Below are 16,976 nucleotides of genomic sequence, written 5' to 3' on the forward strand. Positions count from 1 at the left end.
AGCAGCAAACATAATTGTGAACAGGTCCAAAATACCTGAAGTGGGATATTTCTATTTTTCATAGCAGTAGCAAAGAAAACTAAAGATCATCATAGATGTAAGTTAAGATTTACTCTGAAAGCAATGTGACTTGTACCTAAAAAGATGTATTTCTTTTATATCATTTTGTATATTTTTTCATTTTGTATAATGAATAGCTGCGGATTCACCAAGCGAAAATACTGGAGTGGGTTGCCATGCCCTCCTCCAGGGGATCTTCCCAACTCAGGGGTTGAACCCAGGTCTCCCACATTGCAGGCAGGTCCTTTACTATCTGAGCCACCGGAGAAGCCCCCAATAAAAGTTTATTTACATTAAACATTTACTTAGTTTAAAGAATTGTCATAGATTCCAGCTAGTAGCCTGTGCTTCTGAATCCATGTAGGGAAGCCCAATGCTATCTTATATGAAGAACTATAAGAAATATCTGATGGACAGGAGATGCAAGGATGCAGAAAGTGACATTGCTTATTAATCTACCCATGTGAACCTCAAAGCAGGTCACAGAATTTCCTTTATTGTTTAGAGACTCAGGAGCCCTTGGAGAAAACTTTGCACCTAACAGCTAGGTCCTTGTGATAATGAAATTAGTAAAAAGGGGAGATGAAATCCCTTCAACATCTATACAGAATGAAGGTTGAGATTAATGCATCAAGCAGAGATAACAGTTGACCACATAGCAAAAGAGACGTTCTTGCTGATCATCAGGAACAGAATATTCCTTTCAGCCTTTTTTTTTTTTTTTTTTTTTGGTCTGTCATTCAGGTTCAATGAATTTTGTTTATCTGTCCTTTCCTGTTTCCATCTGTTCTTGCCCAAAGGTGCCTGTAGGAGGTGAGGTGGAGGGTGTGAACATCCCGGGGCTGGTGGTGTTTGCCATCATCTTTGGTGTGGCCCTGCAGAAGCTGGGCCCTGAGAGAGCGCTGCTCATCTGCTTCTTCAGCTCCTTCAGTGATGCACCCTGGTGCTGGTCTCCTGGATCATGTGGTAAGTGGTGGAAGGAGGAACATCTGCTCCTTCAAACCAGATGGCCTAGATTCAAATACAGCGTCAACTATTCCTTGGCTATGTGACTTCAGGCAAGTGACTTTCTCTGTGCCTGTTTCCTCATCTATAAGATGGGGACAGTGCTGTAGCTAAGACTGACCCCAGAACCTTCTTGATCCTACTGGAAGGTAACAAAAAGACAGCTGAGCTGTGGCCACAGCCTGGCTGTGGGCCACCTTAGTTTTTGAGATTTCAACATCATCAAATGTTCACCTTTGGATTGATGACCAAAAATAGTGCCTGCTTGATAGGGTTATTATGAAGATGAAATGAGTGACTGAGGCATAAGTAAAGCACTTAGAAAGTGTTTTAAATGTCTAGCACCTACTAATCATTCACTTAATGTCGGCTACAATTATTACCATTATGTATGTGCTTTTGTTAAATGGCCTCAGATAAGGAGGGAAAAAAACACATGCAGAGATATTCAACTTCACCCTTGCCACTTCTCTCTGCCTTGTCTCCACATGGTATCACACTGATTCTCAGGATGCATCCTGGATCAGAAGGTCAGAAATCAGAAGGCGAGTGACTTCCTGGAGGTCCAGTGATTGAGACTCCGAGCTGCCAATGCAGGGGGTGTGGGTTCGATCCCTGGTTGGGAAACAAAGATTCCCACATGCAATGTGGCACAGCCAAAAAGAAAAATAAATCAGGAGGTAAGTTAGGGCTTCTGCATTTTTACCGAGTCTTCCCCCAGTTCAAACCTGAGTCTGGGGTAGTTGATATCTAAGAAGTTGTGTGGAACTAATAGAAAACTTGGTGGTCAGGTCAGAGCAGACTCTGCAGCTGGACAGCCTGGCTTCTCATCCCAGCGCTGCCATTTCCCAGCTCTGTGCCCTCAGTAATAACATGTTACTTATCCTGCTGTTCCTCAGTTTCCCATCTGGAAAATGGACTTGATGGTACCAGGCACAAGTGAGTTAATACATGTAAAGTTCATAGGACAGCACCTAATCCATAGTGTGGCTATAGTAAACAAGCTTAGCTTTGTCAAGTACTTATATAATTTTTGGGCACATCCCATTGGCTAGGACCTGGGCATTTGGCCAAACCTAGGTGTACAGGTGGCTAGGAAATGGTGCTTTTCTTCTGTTATTAAAGAGGAAAAGAGGTCTGAAGACTGGTGGCTCAAGTGGTAAAGATTCTGCCTGCCAATCCTGGGGACATGGGTTTGATCCTTGGGTTGGGAAGATCCCCTGGAGAAGGAAACAACAACCCACTCGAGTATTCTTGCCTGGGAAAGTGAAGTTGCTCAGTCGTGTCCGACTCTCAGTGACCCCATGGACTGCAGCCTACCAGGGTCCTCTATCCATGGGATTTCCCAGGCAAGAATACTTGAGTATTGGACTGCAGCACTCCAGGCTTCCCTGTTCATCACCAACTCCTGGAGCTTGCTCAAACTCATGTTCATCGAGTCAGTGATGCCATCCAACCATCTCATCCTCTGTCATCCCCTTCTCCTGCCTTCAATCTTTCCCAGCATCAGGGTCTTTTCCAGTGAGTCAGATCTTTGCATCAGGTGGCCAAAGTATTGGAGTTTCAGCTTCAGCATCAGTCCTTCCAATGAGTATTCAGGACTGATTTCCTTTAGGATGGACTGGCTGGATCTCTTTGCTGTCCAAGGGACTTTCAAGAGTCTTCTCCAACACTGCAGTACAAAAGCATCAATTCTTTGGCGCTCAGATTTCTTTATAGTCCAACTCTCACATCCATACGTGACTACTGGAAAAACGATAGCTTTGACTAGGCGGACCTTTGTCAGTAATGTCTCTGCTTTCTAATATACTGTCTAGGTTGGTCATAACTTTTCTTGCAAAGAGCAAGCGTCTTTTAATTTCATTCCTGCAGTTATCATCTGCAGTGATTTTGGAGTCCAAAATTCATTGCTGGGTAGGGAGGATCATAAGATACCCAGCCACTGGGATGGTCCTTTTTTCTTGGGTCTCTAGCCAGTCTGCCTTTCCCTTTTCACCTTTCAGAGTCCTCTATGGTTGCTGCTTTTGTTATTTCCAGGGTTTATAGTTGTACTTGGACAGACAAATCTATACCATTTTGTCTGGACCAAAAGCCCACCAGAAAGTCTATTTTAAAAGGCAGTGTTGTTGTAAATATTCTCCAACCAATCCTTGAAGGACCTGAAACATTCACTGAACAAATGTTGTTGAGCACTTACTATGTGTCAGGAAGTGTCATGGAGATAAAAAATGAACAAAGTATATTTGGTGCCTTCCCTCGTAGAGGGGACTGACTGTTCAGTAGAATGGGGAATTATTTCATAGTAAAAGTTATACTTGGAGGCCAAAATGGTACCACTTATAAAGAACACTTTATCATCTCTGTATCTTCCACTGTAGGGTCAATACAACAAAGACCAGGAGCACGTTATGGCTAGAGGTGCAAAGAAGAGTGCTGACTTCAGAATGACAGTGAAAATAGTAGCCCAGAAAGCATTGCCAAGGAACAGAATCCTGCAGTGTTTACCAAAGAAGAACATGAGCTACATGGGTTGGTCAAAGGAATGGACTTGAGAGTCCTGGTCCTGACAGTAGGTAGAAGCTCAGGCCAATTCTCATCACCTCCCAGAAACACGCTGGGGAGAGATGTAGAGGATGGTTTGATTAGTCCAGAAGTTGTTTGGACAGTAATAAGAAACATGTACAGGAGACAATTAAGGCTGTGTTTCACACAACTAATAAGAAGCCAAATTGGGACAAAAATATCATCTCTGATATTGAGTCATGGAACAGTGTTTTTATCTAACAACTCCCTTTGCTATGGTGATGTTCCTACCTTCAAAATAAAGCTGTGGGGCAATTGGCCATAAAATAAACAGTGGATTCAGAGTGTTGTGGAGATGCTCAAAATCTTGAGACTCTCTAGTTTCTTCAGGGTTCCCTAAAGGCTTGAAGCGCAGGCATCCTTACTAAGCTGAACAGGTAACCTGAAAGGGGTTTTAATAATGATTAGTGTATTATGAGAGAATTGTCTGATTCAGGTTATAATATCTGTGTGTTTGTGAGCATCTGCAATATAATCACTGTCTCACAGAAACACTTGAGAGGTTGTTTCAAGGGCCAATGATTGATGCCTGTGGTCTACTGAGCTGTAATAGTTTTCATGATGATTGGGAAAATCAGAGCACATCTATAAATGCAAAAGTAGTCCCAGCATCTTCAAATATTTGAATATTTGTAAAGTCAGTTAATTCAATAAGAGGCCCTAGACCTCTTTTTCTTGAATATTTTCTTCAAATTGATAATTAGATTATATTGAATACAATTTTTGTTGCATTCCAATAAGATTAGTGCCCTTTCTTGGCCTGTGTACTTGTTCTAGTGTATTTATCTTCATTTGGAAAAATTTTTATTATTGCTATTTCTTTTTAGTCATTATTCATTTTTCTACAAGGTATTTTTATTTATACATAACCATTCCACATGTAAATTTCTGGTACTAAAATTTTATTTTCTGAAATATTAAAGCTGCTTAATTTTCTGAACTTTAATCTTAAAGTTATTGAAATGAAACAAGTTTAAAACAGGATAGAGGACATAATGTACCAAGTAGAATTTTCAGAGATACGAGTTTGGTATATACTTTTACATAGCATCAACAAAGCATTCCAATAGTTTTGGTCATTTGTAGTTATTATCAGAAGTAAATCAAGATATTCAGCTGCCCAGTGTACCCCCATTTAAAAAAAATTTTTGGCCGCACCAAGTGCCTTGCAGGGTCTTAGTTCTTAGGCAAGGGACGGAACCCAGCGCCCTCGGCAGTGGAAGCACAGAGTCCTAACCATTGGACTGCCAGGGGATTCCCTGTACCCCCATTTTGAAAGTGCATGACTAAAATCATGGGCGGTAGCAAGAACGGCAGAGACCAAGCTGCCTGGAGCCCATTCTCTAGTGCAGATGATCAGTTGTAACAGACCCTGTGGTCCCTCAGTTCAGTTGAGTTGCTCAGGAGATATGGATTCAGGATTGGGAAGATCCCCTGGAGAAGGAAATGGCACCCCACTCCAGTATTATTGCCTGGGAAATCCCATGGACAGAAAAACCCAGTGGGCTACAGTCCATGGGGTCACAAAAGAGCCCGACATGACTTAGTGACTAAAAATAAAAACAACCTGGATTCTTAATCAGGGCAAGAGGGCTCTGAAGTATGAGAGAGAGAGGAGTCTATGTTGGAAGTCAAATTTGCTGCAAAGGAACAAAAATGATGGGATGAAAAAGGATCAGGAAAGAAAGGAGGGAGGAAAGGAGGGAGGGAAAGGAAGGAAAGAAGGGAAAACGAAAATGGTTAACCAATCAGTGTCACACTGACCTGATTTCTCAACTAAAGTCTTTGGGGTTTTGTTTGTTGTCATTGTTATTTGTTTTTATTGAAGTATAGTTGATTTACAATGTCCTGTTAATTTCAGATGTACAGTACAATCATTCATATGTATGTGTACATATATATGCATGTATCTATATGTACTCTTTTTCAGATCTTTTCCCTTATTGATTATTATAAAATCTATAGAGGTTAGGGCTTCCTAATGGCTCAGTGGTAAAGAATCCGCTTGCCAAAGCAGGAGACAAAGGTTTTATCCCTGGTCTGGTAAGATCCCACATGCATAGGGCAACTAAGCCTGTGCGCGACAACTACTGAGCCTGTGCTCTAGAGCCTGGGAGCTGCAACTACTGACCCAGGTGCTACAGCTCCTGAAGCCCGCACACCCTAAAGCTCTTGTGTGTTCTGCAACAGGAGAGGCCACCCCAATGAGAAGCCTGTTCTCTGCAACTAGAGTAGCCCCAGCTCTCTGCAACTAGAGAAAAGCCTGTGCAGCAACAATGACCCAGCACAGCCAAATAAATAATTCTTCTTTTAATATTAAGGTTAGTTCCCTGTGCTATGCCCATTGTTGGTTACCCATTTTATATATATAGTAGTGTGTGTATTTAACCAAATTTTGACTTATCCTTAAAGTAGAGAAAAAGCCAATACCCAAGGACATTCCACTGAATAAGAACAATAAAATACTCTTCACAATTTGGCATACCTGGACAGTGGTGGAGTTTCTTTTTTTAACATAAAGCTTCTTTCAGCCAGAAGCTTTTAACCCCACCCACGCCTCCACCCTTAGGCAACAAGGGGACTGGTTGATTATAGGATAAAAAGCATCAAAATGAAACCTCTACCTTTGTATTCTAAGGTAGTGATTCAGAGGTCCCCAAGTGAGTAAAGACATGCATTAAGATGATTCTACCACACTATTTTTTCAGCAAATTGCAAGAAACACTCCTATGAAACCTGTGCAAAAATGCTAGAACAAAACCAGAATGGACTAGAGGATGAAGAGCACACTTTGGAAGAACAAAATTTTACAAAATTTCTTTGATTCTAGATTAAAGAAAATAAGGACTCTACAAAGCAAGAAAAGAATGTCAAATAACCCAAATTCTATCTCTAACTGTCCATATAGTATTTACTAAAACAAGTAAACAAAAGCACTCTAAGAATTTATTTTTTCATCTTTAAAATGTAAAGGAAAACATATGATCAAGTTGTGTAGGAAAGACCTGCCGATATACATTAAACACAGAATTAAGTTCAAATAACTCTGGTAATTATACTTAGAAGGCAGAATCTAAATCTTAAAATCACTAAAAGAAAATCTTGGTGTATAACAATAATTTAACTAATAGTCTGGGACAAAATTCTCAGAGCATGCAAACAAAATGGTGAGGCTGGGGAAAATGGAAAGCAGGATTAGTGCCTTATTTTCCTTCTCTGTCATAAGACATGCTCAATAGAAACGTTAATTCTGTGGTATGATTTTTGCCATATTTTTATTTTTAAATGAGAAAAGCCCTTTTCATTTTCTTAAAACTAAATTCAGGTGATGCAACAGACTAGCTGTATTATAGAGCCTCGCATATTGTAGAACTGTTACAGAAGAGATCTCTAAGGCTATCTATGAAAATATCTAATGGCCTAACACATTCTATTGTTTCATTTCAGACTCGGAGCAAAATGATGCCAGTCAGCTGAGCCAAGTGTGTACATTCCTCACTCAACCCCAGACAGCTTAATAATGGTTCATTAAGCAGCTAATTAGACTTGCAGTACTTTCAGCCAGGCTCACAGACCCCGCCCAGTCGACACACCTTTGCCATGCTCCTTTCTCTTGGTGCTTCTCACTTGGTTTTGCTGTTTAGAAGTAGCCCAAGAGGGATTTTTATATTCTAGGAAAAACAAGCAAACAACTTTCGTATTTTAAGCATTCTGTTGGTGCAGTGATTTTTGGTTTGTTTTGTTGACTGTGCAGCAAAAGAGGTGCACTAGGGAACTCAGTGATTCCATGACCTAAATCTAAAAGAAGAGACTGAAAATAGTTGGGCAGGTGCCAAAAAGCTACACAGGCAGCATGTGTGCAGGACCATAACTAGTGTGGTTCTTTCATGAAGAACATCTTGCTCTCATGACCTGAAGGAAATCCCAAAGACAGATTCAGACTCCACTTATTTGATTGAGATGATTCGGTATTGCTTGTGGAGAATCCTTGCACTTAGAATTTTGTCCTGGCAAAGGTCAGTTTGTGAACCTCCAGGGTCTGCAAACTGGTCACTTAAATTGAGATTTTGTTCTTGTTTTGAGAATTGTCATAATTGAATTTATTATTTTCTAAATATAGTATTTTATGTATTTCAAGCAAACATTTTATTTACCAATTATCTTTTTTCATCAATCATAATAAAGAAAAAAAATGACACGGACCTCAGAACTGTGGGTGGGATTGCCGTTCATAAGTGCTGACATCTAGTGGTTACACTTTAATAAAGTTCTTTATTAAAGTATTATCCAGGAATTCTTTTCTGCGAGTTCTATCTTAAGTGATTTATTTATTTATTGTCTAAAAGACAATTAATGGTACACATTTTGTTTACACTTTTGTACATTATCTTAATGTGAGTGGGACCGCTTTTATACTTTTTATTTTTTAGCTATTTTTTTAACCAAAGCAAAATAACCTATGTAGTACAAAGTGTTAAAATACAGCATTAAAAAACAGAGTTAAAAAACAGAGATACTAATTCTAATTGGGGCTTTCCTGATGGCTCAGTGGTAAAGAATCCACCTGCAGTGCAGGAGACGAGGGGCCTCAGGTTCAAATCTCTAGGTCAGGAAGATCCTCTGGAGGAGGGCTTGGCAACCCACTCCAGTATTCTTGCCTGAAAAATCCCACAGACAGAAGAACCTGCTGAGCTACAGTACACGGGATCACAAAGCATTGGATGCGACTGAAGTGACTGAGCATGACAATTCTAATTAGGAATGTAATTATCATGGTTTTTTTTTTTATAATCCACAACTTTGTCTAGAAAATCACACAAACAGATCACTGATTTGAAAGAAATGCATAAATTTGTAGCAAGGCTTTGTAGTTACAAAAAACAAACAAAATTACCAAAGAATGCACAGATTAATGTTTATTTCACCTTTGTGTCATATTTCTGTACGCTTCACTAATGTTACATACAGAAAAAAAAAAAAGAAAAGCAAAACAAATGAAAAACTGAAACCACTAATGTTATCACTAACATTAACTAACATTATCACTAACATTAACCATCACTAACATGTTATCACTAATCCCTAATGTTATCATTAGAATCATCAATGTTGTCAAGTAGGGAAACAAAATCTAGCAGCCATCAGCAAGAGTACAACACAGACAATTCTGTAAAAAGAAACAGAACTGCTAGAAAACTGTGCATCATATTCCTTCAAACTAGCAAAATGTGCTCCTGCATACAATGGAATATAAACAGAATTGTTCTCTTGTAAGGCACAGAAATGCAAATTCTTTTTTTTTTTTTTACTATTGTAGATGAATCAAATGTGTTTGTAATGGTTAATTAAGCTATTACAGAATGGGCCAGGAACATTATGGATTCTGGAGATGATGCCTACTCGAATTCTTGAAGGACAGTGGACCTAGTGATGTAGACCTAGTGAAAGTCGCTCAGTTGTGTCCCACTCCTTGTGACTCCATGGACTATACAGTCCATGGACTTCTCCAGGCCAGAATACTGGAGTGGGTAGCCTATCTATTCTCCAGGGGATCTTCCCCACCCAGGAATTGAACTGGGGTCTCCTCATTGCAGGCAAATTCTTTACCAACTGAGCTATCAGGGAAGCCCCAGTGGACAGTGGACACTCTAGCCAAAAATTAAAAAAAAAAATATAAACACAGAAATACAGGATAAAGGTAACTGAGGCTTCCCTTATTTCTTAACATCATTTAGCTGGAAATCAAATTTAAATGCCATCCAATGTGCTTTTGAATAGGCTTTGGTTCAGCTCCCAAATATTGATTGCTTGACACAGTCTCCTATGAGAATACTCAGAAGGTGTCGTCTTAAACAACACACCTACTTTTTACGGTGGAGCCACTCTTAGTAGCTGTGCCTTCATGGGACAGCTATCTTTGGAGGAAGTTCTAACCTTTCCTTGTCTCAGTTCAGTTCAGTTGCTCAGTCATGTCCAACTCTTTGCGACTCCATGAACTGCAGCACGCCAGGCTTCCCTGTCCATCTCCAACTCCTGGAGTCCACCCACACCCATGTCCATTGAGTCACTGATGCCATCCAACCATCTCATCCTCTGTTGTCCCCTTCTCCTGTCCTCAATCTTTCCCAGCATCAGGGTCTTTTCAAATGAGTCAGCTCTTCACATCAAGTGGCCAAAGTATTGGAGCTTCAGCTTCAACATCAGTCCTTCCAATGAACACCCAGGACTGATCTCCTTTAAGATGGACTGGTTAGATCTCCTTGCAGTCCAAGGGACTCTCAAGAGTCTTCTCCAACACCACAGTTCAAAAGCATCAATTCTTCTGTGCTCAGTCTTCTTTATAGTCCAGTTCTCACATCCATACATGACCACTGGAAAAATCATAGCCTTGACTGCTGTGACTCCATGAACAGCACCCACCAGGCTTCCCTGTCCCTGGGATTCTCCAGGCAAGAACACTGGAGTGGGTTGCGATTTCCTTCCCCAATGCGTGAAAGTGAAGTTGCTCAGTTGTGTCCGACTCTCAGCGACCCCGTGGTCTGCAGCCTACGAGGCTCCCCCATCCCTGGGATTTTCCAGGCAAGAATACCAAAGTGGGTAGCCATTTCCTTCTCCAATAGCCTTGACTAGATGGACCTTTGTTGACAAAGTAATGTCTCTGCTTTTTAATATGCTGTCTAGGTTGGTCATAACTTTCCTTCCAAGGAGTAAGCGTCTTTTAATTTCATCACTGCAGTCACCATCTGCAGTGATTTTGGAGCCCCCCAAAAAGTCTGACACTGTTTCCACCGTTTCCCCATCTATTTGCCATGAACTGATGGTACCGGATGCCATGATCTTAGTTTTCTGAATGTTGAGTTTTAAGCCAGCTTTTTCACTCTCCTCTTTAACTTTCATCAAGAGGCTCTTTAGTTCTTCACTTTCTGCCATAAGGGTGGTGTCATCTGCATATCTGAGGTTATTGATATTTCTCCCAGCAATCTTGATTCCAGCTTGTGCTTCATCCAGCCCAGCATTTCTCATGATGTACTCTGCATATAAGTTAAATAAGCAGGGTGACAATATACAATCTTGATGTGCTCCTTTTCCTATTTGGAACCAGTCTGTTGTTCCATGTCCAGTTCTAACTGTTGCTTCCTGACCTGCATACAGACTTCTCAAGAGGCAGGTCAGGTGATCTGGTATTCCCGTCTCTTCAAGAATTTTCCACAGTTTATTGTGATCCACCCAGTCAAAGGCTTTGGCATAGTCAAGAAAGCAGAGATAGATGTTTTTCTGGAACTCTCTTGCTTTTTTGATGATCCAGCGGATGTTGGCAATTTGATCTCTGGTTCCTCTGTCTTTTCTAAAACCAGCTTGAACATCTGGAAGTTCATGGTTCATGTATTACTGAAGCCTGGCTTGGAGAATTCTGAGCATTACTTTACTAGCGTGTGAGATGAGTACAATTGTGCAGTAGTTTGAGCATTCTTTAGCATTGCCTTTCTTTGGGGTTGGAATGAAAACTGACCTTTTCCAGTCCTGTGGCCACTGCTGAGTTTTCCAAATTTGCTGACATATTGAGTGCAGCACTTTCACAGCATCATCTTTCAGGATTTGAAATAGCTCAACTGGAATTCCATCACCTCCACTAGATTTGTTCATAGTGATGCTTCCTAAGGCCCACTTGACTTCACATTCCAGGATGTCTGGCTCTAGGTAAGTATGAGTGATCACACCATCATGATTATCTGGGTCATTAAGATCTTTTTTGTACAGTTCTTCTGTGTATTCTTGCCACCTCTTCTTAACATCTTCTGCTTTTGTTAGGTTCCTACCATTTCTGTCCTTTATTAAGCCCATCTTTGCATGAAATGTTCCCTTGGTATCTCTAATTTTCTTAAAGAAATCTCTAGTCTTTCTCATTCTATTGTTTTCCTCTATTTCTTTGCATTGATCACTGAGGAAGGCTTTCTTATCTTTCCTTGCTATCCTTTGGAACTCTGCATTCAAATGGGTATATCTTTCCTTTTTTCTTTTCTCAGCTCTTTTTAAGGCCTCCTCAGACAGCCATGTTGCTTTTTTGCATTTGTTTTTCTTGGGCATATGCCGGGGTCCAGCCCCAGTGGATCCAGGGAAATTCAAAGGAGAAACGGCTTCGGCGATCAGGATATGATAGCTTTAATTAAATATTAATTAGAGTTATAAAGAGTAATAGAATAAGGATAGCTCATCGAGAAAATTCAGTGGAGAAAAGAGGCTGAATAACTTGGTTTACGTGGAAAGCCAATAAAATTCCAAAATAAGGAATTTACATCACCTATGTAGGCCACAGGCGTCCTCCCGTTCTCCCAAAGGAGAGGAGACACTAAGGCCTCCCCAGTCAGATCTTAGAAGCCCAGGCATAATTAGTAGGCTTGACGAGCCTCCACGTTCCAGATGGGGATTCAGCCAGAAGGTGAGAGAAAGAACGACATGGGGAGACCAGTCTTTCAAGGAACTGATCCCATTTTTTATTTTTCCAGGGTCTGTTTTTATACACTGAGATGTTATACAAAAGTCACGCGGGGTCAGCAGTCCTGACTTTTATTAAAGTCAGGTGCTTCATACAAATGTATACAGAGGTCTTAGGGGTGTTACATCATCTTCTGGCCAGGGGGCATGCTGACAACTTATGACCCTCTCCTTGTGACAGCAGTCAGTCAACCAGAACACTTATTTCTCCAGGGGTGATTATTCTTAAAACAAATGCCACCTTCCGAAGGCACCAGATAAAGTTACATTCTTATAGGGTGAGGGTGTAGTGGGTTTTAATTAAGGAAAGAATTTGCTTAGCCTAAGGTCTAACGTGATTAATATCAAAGGTTAATACTTATTTCTTCTATATATTCATTAATGTGTATAAGGGCAGGGGATATGGAGACTTAGCAGTAAACATTGGCTCAACAAATGAAAAATCCTTCACCAATACAATTTCTAATCAGCCCACTATACTACACTAATAATTTTCTAACTTCTCAAAAGAATCTGTTTTTAGAAGGTTTAAAGCATCTCGTGCCTCTCACGGTTGGGAGGCTGTGAACAATCACATGTGGCCAGACAAGCCTGTCAGGCGAGCTAGAGAACCTTCAGAGGAGTTTGTAGATTGAAACACTCCTATCACACCCAGGAATTATTATTAACTGGAGCTCTAAGTTAACTCCTTCTCCGAAAGAGGTGGTGGGGGACAGCCCCCCGTAAAGTCAGAGGTGTAGGTGAGAGCACAAAGTAGTAAAGTAGGCAGTCTCTGGTTTTGGGGGTAGATGCTCGAGAATTTCCAGGAGGACTCCTGAGGCTCAATCCCGCCTTTCCGTATGTTGAACCTCCTTCCTCATGACCTTTGCCACAGGCGGAGGTCCTCATGCTGGCTCCTGGCAGGCATGGTCTTGATTCCTGTCTCCTGTACAATGTCATGAACCTCCATCCATAGTTCATCAGGGACTCTGTCTATCAGATCTAGTCCCTTAAATCTATTTCTCACTTCCACTGTATAGTCATAATGGATTTGATTTAGGTCATACTTGAATGGTCTAGTGGTTTTCCCTAGTTTCTTCAATTTCAGTCTGCATTTGGCAATAAGGAGTTCATGATCTGAGCCACAGTCAGCTCCCGGTCTTGTTTCTGCTGACTGTATAGAGCTTCTCCATCCTTGGCTGCAAAGAATATAATCAATCTGATTGTCTACCCTCCCTATTATGTGTAACAGTGTCTCTCTTTTCACAGTCAAGAGTCCATATTGCTATTTTATCAGCTTTAGCTCTAACATTAACAGCAGCACCACATATATTATCACTGTGAAAAGTGAAAGTGAAGTCGCTCAGTCGTGCCCAACTCTTTGTGACCCCATGGATAGTAGCCTGCACCAAGCTCCAACATTCATGGGATTTTCAAGGCAAGAGTACTGGAGTGGGTTGCCATTTCCTTCTCCAGGGAATCTTCCCAACCCAGGGATCGAACCCAGGTCTCTCACATTGTAGACAGATGCTTTACCGTCTGAGCCACCAGGGAAGTCAGTAATCATCAAAAGATTCTTCAATAAGGTACAGCAGCATCTGTAGCCAAAAGCGATTGAGATCACTTCACCTCTGCTGTTTGTTCAGTGTAATTAGCCATCATCCTCCTTGTTTGTTTTTCTCATCTTTCCACATAGGCTTAATTCCATCCTTAAAAAGTGAGTATTCACAGCTGGACATTAAATTACTAGGCAACTGGATATGGTTGTACAGAGCCCAAAAGCCTTCAAGAGTATCAAACTTAGAGATCAGCTGAAGGTTTGCTTTTGCCAAGTTTTGCTTTTATCATTTTTAAAAAGCCAGAGTGCCCATCTGTTCTGTAAGGGATGTTTCATATATTGTTCTGGATTAGCCACCTCCTGATAGATTTCTCTTTTCTCTGCAGGTAGGAATTAGGAGTAGAGGTGGTTTCTGGTTCCACAGTCACCATCTTAGATCCCTCTCCATAATAAGTTATTTTAAAAGTACTTCAAAGCATGGGTTATTTTATTTCTCCTTATAAAACTCTGTATTTCAAATGCTTTGGTTAAGAAAAACCAGTCTAAAACTTTGAAACTAAACACAGGCTTTTCAATCTTCTCCCCCATGCAACTATGCCCTTCACAGTATGGTGCTTTCTCTTCATAACATCCTGCTCGATGCAGTGATTTTCAGGAGGGTCATGGAGGAGAGGTGATGAGTCCTAGGGTGCAGGTGAGGAGTTTCCTGAACCTCTTGAAACACTAGTTTTAAGTCAGTCTTTAGTTACTGCTTTTGAATGTGGATAGCAGTGCTGGATAGTCATGATACTTAAATTTGTTGAAATTTCCTGGAAGCTTAGATCGCATACTATTTTGGTGATTTAAAAAAAAGATCACTTAGAATAAAAACATACACTTATTAGGCATGTGCCCAGACTAGCCCTAGGGATACAACATGAATTATTGTGAACCTTAACACTGAGAAATCTTAAGATCAGGAAGCCAAATGTGTCATAAAATAATTTCGATTTAGTATGAGAGGTAATGCGTTGGAATTCCAGTAGAACTATTCAAAACCCAAAAGGAGGATGCCATCAAGGTGTTGCATTCAATATGTCAGCAAATCTGGAAGACCCAGCAGTGGCTACAGAACTGGAAAAGGTCAATCCTCGTCTCAATTCCCAAGGGTAGTATCAAAGAATGTGCTAACCATTGGACAATCGCACTCATCTCCCATGCTAGTAAGGTCATGCTTAAAATCTTGCATGCTAGGCTTCAGCATTATGCAAACCAAGAACTTCCAGATGTTCAAGCTGGGTTTAGAAAAGGAAGAGGAACCAGAGATCAAATTGCCAACATTTGCTGAATCATAGAGAAAGCTAGGGAATTCCAGAAAAACATCTACCTCTGTTTCATCAACTACACCATTTGACTACAGCATTTGACTGCGTGGATCATAATAAATTGTGGAAAGCTCTTATGGAGATGGGAATACCAGACCACCTTACCTGTCTCCTGAGAAAGCTGTATGCGGGTCAAGAAGCAACAGTTAGAACCCTATATGGAACAACTGATTTGTTCAAGGTTGAGAAAGGAGTACGACAGTACTGTCTGCTGTCACCCTGTTTGTTTAATCTATACGCTGAGCACATTATGAGAAATGCCAGGCTGGATGACTTACAAGCTGGAATCAAGATAGGTGGGAGAAACATCAACAACCTCAGATATGCAGACGATACCACTCTAATGGCAGAAAGTGAAGAGGAACTAAAGAGCCTCTTGATGAGGGTGAGGGAAGAGTGTGAAAGACCAAGCTTACAACTAAATATTAAAAAAAAGTAAGTTCGTGGCATCCGGCCCCATTACTTCATGGCAGATAGAGGGGGGAAAGGTGGAAGTAGTGACAGATTTCCTCTTCTTGGGCTCTAAAATCACTGTGGATGGTGACTATGGCCATGAAATCAGAAGATGTTTTCTTTTTGGCAGGAAAGTTATAACAAACCTAGACTGTGTATTGAAAAGCAAAGACATTACTCTGCTGACAAAGGTCCATATAGTCAAGGCTATGGTCTTCCCAGTGGTCACATACAGTTGTGAGACCTGGACCATAAAGAAGGCAGAATGCTGAAGAATTGATGTCTTTGAACTGTGGTGCTGGAGAAGACCCCTGAGAGTCCCTTGGACAGCAAGGAGATCAAACCAGACAATCCTAAAGGAAATCAACCCTGAATATTCATTGGAGAACTGACGCTGAAGCTGAAACTCCAGTGTTTTGGTCATCTGTTGTGAACAGCTGACTCACTGGAAAAGTCCCTGATGCTGGGAAAGATTGAGGACAGAAGAGGGCGTCAGAGGATGAGATGGCTGGATGGCATCACTGATGCAATGTACATGAACTTGGGCAAACTCTGGGAGATGGTAAGGGACAGGGAGGCCTGGGGTGCTCCAGTCCATGAGGTTGCAGAGTCAGACATGACAGGATGACTGAACAACAACAGCAAATGAAAGGTAAAACTTTTGACTGTGCAAAGCACAAGGAGAAAATTATCTGAGAGATGGAAAATCTTTACAAAGAAGTGATCTATAAGCCAGGTTTTGAAAATTATTTATGAATTACCTAGGTGACAAAACAGGCATTCCAGACAGGCCATTAGCCATTCAATAAATATTTATTGAGTGTCTACCATGTAGTAGGTGCCTCATGGGGTATAACATGCAAAGGCTGGAGATATAAGTGATATTTTAGAATATGTTATTGCCAAAGCAAAAATATAATAAATAGATGGAGCAGTAGGAAATGAAGGTGTGAACTGAGGAAAGATATATCCAAATTCATATCCCATATCCACCACACTTACTTGGTCTATGCTGCTGCTGCCGCCAAGTTGCTTCAGTCGTGTCCGACTCTGTGTGATCCCATAGATGGCAGCCCACCAGGCTCCCCTGTCCCTGGGATTCTCCAGGCAAGAACACTGGAGTGGGTTGCCACTTCCTTCTCCAATGCATGAAAGTGAAAAGTGAAAGTGAAGTCGCTCAGTCATGCCCGACTCTTAGCAACCCCATGAACTGCAGCCTACCAGGCTCCTCCATCCATGGGATTTTCCAGGCAAGAGTACTGGAGTGGGTTGCCATTGCCTTCTCCGTACCTGGTCTATAGACATCAGCAAATAACATAAGCTCATTAAATATCAGCTCTCCCATCCGAACAATATAAGAAAGACTTTATTAGGTTATTAGGAAAGTTAAATGAGCTTATAGTTGTAATAGTTCATGGCATCAAATAAGGACTAAAATATTAATTATTATATCTATCATCTTTTGCTGAATAATAACTACA

At 41.0% G+C, this 16,976-nt stretch overlaps 1 pseudogene; it reads right to left on the reverse strand.

Annotated features, from left to right (window-relative positions):
- Nucleotides 1–9,358: 9,358 nt before the first annotated feature.
- On the reverse strand, nucleotides 9,359–14,204 carry LOC133254419 (eukaryotic translation initiation factor 4E-like; annotated as a pseudogene).
- Between the last annotated feature and the right edge of the window lie 2,772 nt (nucleotides 14,205–16,976).

This window comes from Bos javanicus, chromosome 9 (assembly GCF_032452875.1).
Source record: "Bos javanicus breed banteng chromosome 9, ARS-OSU_banteng_1.0, whole genome shotgun sequence".
NCBI lineage: Eukaryota > Metazoa > Chordata > Mammalia > Artiodactyla > Bovidae > Bos > Bos javanicus.